We start from the raw sequence: 3,036 nt of genomic DNA, 5'->3' as shown, positions 1-3,036 counted from the left end.
GGCCGGGCAGGGCCAGGCGGGATAGGGCAGGGCAGGCCTGGGCAGGGCTGCTCAGGGCAGGGCAGGCCGGTGCCCACCGCCCTTCAGGCAGAGGAAATACCCTGGGCCCTTCCTTCGGCCCCGCCGGCACGTGGATGGAGCTGTTCGGCAGGTAGAGACAGTGAGGCCTGAGACGTGAATAGATGCCAGCTCTTTACCTGGGATGATGTTTCGCCAATACACAGGTGCACCCAGGATATATGTTTGTCTTACCCCTAAGCTACTTGAGCGTGTAAGGAAAACTTACACATACCGACACCAGGTACCAGCTCAGCTTGGCACAAGGCGGGCCCCACTGCTGTTCTCTTCACCCGTACTTACAGCTCAGCTGTTTAAAAAGGCCGTTTTCAGTGAGTATCTTGTGGTTGTGTTACAAAGTGATGTTTCCTGACTGGTATTTTTCTCTCGGCCTTGGTGCAGATTTCACCGCTTCTGCAGATAAGCAGAACTCAAGACTTCATTTGAAAGGGGAAACAGAAGCCAAACGTCGTTTGTACAGGTGAATTCTGGGGTAGCAGAGGCAATTCAGTTTTAGGTTGTCCTGTTTTTATTAAATCCATGGCAACAACATTAGGATTCACCCATTGAAAGGCAGTCAGAGCATATGGATATATTTTGGGGGAAAAAACCCACAAGGGTCTACAGCAGATCTCGGATACGAGTCTAAAAACCTCAGAAAGAAAATATTAAAATCTACTATTAATAGAATGGTATTAACTAACAACATTTGCTTCGGGAAGAATAAATTACACACTTTGTTGCACGGAACTTACCCACCACACCCATCTTTTTTTTACATCACGAGGATAAAGCTAAGGCTACTTACCTATGTGTAATTTGAACTTAAATATCACTTAGTTACAAATCACTGATACGTACCTATGATCTGGCATGTGTGTTGGTGACAAGAAAACAAGGTCTTGAGTGTCCGAGGTGCTGGCCGCAGCAAGACGCTGCTTCACACCACCCTTCTTGTTGTCTGCACTTGCATGTGTCTGTTGAAAGATGGTTGTGGCCTTCACAACTCTTGTCAGTGCACAAACTGGCTGCCGTTTTAATAGATGTGTTACTGCTCTACAAGAAACTCAAAGCGTGTAACCTGCCTTCTGACAGGCGGCTGTGATCACATTGTGTCAACAGTGGAAAGAAACAAGAAAAATGCGACCTCTTTTTCATTTTAGTAGACCCATGTAATTTAAATGGACACATCCATTTTTGGGAGCTTAATCTGAGACACCCAAGGTTTGATTTTTTCCCTGGATCAATGGTATGCACTGATCTATATGTATAATGGTATACCCACTCTACTTGGAGTCAAGGGCCTCAGCACCGTTGAAAGCTACGCATCCAAAATGCAGCTGAAATGTTTATTTTAACATCTTGGCCTTTCTAGTATACTTAATCTCTGTGCTCTTATGGGAAATTGGTGGACAGAGGGGCTGCTTCTCTCCTATTTGCTTTTCAGAATTTTAGCCTAGAGGTTAATGTAAATCATGCTTTCTTTAAGATGCCATGAAATAGCCATGAAATAAACACCAGTTTGTCAGTTTTCTATGCTGTCTAGATGACTGCAGGACAGGCAAGAAACACTGCTTATGTACTCTTTGCACACGTCGAGGTGGGCTCTCTCAGTTCCACCTCATTCTATACAAAAGAAGGGAAATCGGAGGAAAAAACGTTATGCAGTTCTACGCATGCTATCACATGAAATTGCTTTCTGGTGGCTTAACCGTGCATTATAGATAAGCTGTCGCTAGAAGAGCTGCCTATCCACAGTAGGAAGTCAGGTCTTTCCTGTTTCTCAAAATCCTGCTTTTGAAAACCATAACCATCCTTTTCATTGTTTAATTTCAAAAGCTTCCATGAAGTGCTATGCCTCTCTTTCTAGCAACTTACAAGCTAAGGAGGAGAAAAGTAAGCGATGAAAAAAAAAGCAGGTAGCTCCATTAACCATTCTGTACATTGTCTGGTTGTGGAGACAGTAAGACAGCAGATATTGTTGGTATGGCATTACCTGTGGTATTAGATAGGTTTTACACCTGTCTTTCTGTTCATGGCAGGTCCCACGAAAGCAATTGCACGTTCTTCCTTTACTGAAGTCTGTGGTTAATTGGGTTTGGGGTGTTGTTTTTTGTTTGTTTGTTTAAAAGAGGAAGATGTTTCTTCTTCTAGCTGTATCTCCAGAACTCCTAACTACTCAAGAAGAAACCACTACCTCATTTTTTATTGAAGCTAGAAAAAAGAGTCCAGGCTTCATCTTAACAGCTCATGTGGCATGAAGTAGGACCTTCCTTGATTGCCAAATCTGGCCACACAAATCGAGCTAGTAGCAATGCAGATGACATTTCAACCTGCACAAATATACCCATTTATGAATGATACAACTATTTTGCAGTTTCATACATTCTTGGTAAGCATGGACAAAAGGATTACTCAAAAACATTTTCTCACATGCAGGAAAAAATGCCTGAGGAGTAAGGTAAAGTAAGGTTTCCAAAACTGCTAGTATATTCAGCAGGTACAGACCAAACACTTGGATTATTAGTTTTCATCTTTTTGGATGAACTGAATTATCAGCAGCCTACTTCAGCATATGAGCAGCAAAACTCATCAAATATTCCTTTTCATCTATTATGTCAGCAATTTCATTGCCTTTTTTGGAGGAAAAAGGAAAAAAAAAAAAGGAATTTTATCAAGAAAGTTTACATGGTTTTAATTCATTGGAGTACTACCAGATGAGATATTGGTAAACTGATTTTTTTAAACTATCTTATCCAGTTAACTGTTGTCAACAGTACTGCTCCAGCTTATTGTTAAACACAGGTCATGAAGTCTAATCACGCCTTTAGAACAAGAAGAGAACAAGATCTTTCCAGTCAGGAGATTAAAAAAAATTATCTCAAACCAGGTGTCAGTGAAGGCAGCACAAAATCAAAGGTGAAGAAAACAATGCAAGTCACAGCAGACCATGGTTTTCCAAACCTAGCTTGCTTGGAT

The sequence above is a fragment of the Aptenodytes forsteri genome, unplaced genomic scaffold (assembly GCF_000699145.1).
Source record: "Aptenodytes forsteri isolate BGI_AS27 unplaced genomic scaffold, ASM69914v1 Scaffold99, whole genome shotgun sequence".
Classification (NCBI taxonomy): domain Eukaryota; kingdom Metazoa; phylum Chordata; class Aves; order Sphenisciformes; family Spheniscidae; genus Aptenodytes; species Aptenodytes forsteri.
Note: the sequence above shows the minus strand (reverse complement) of the source record.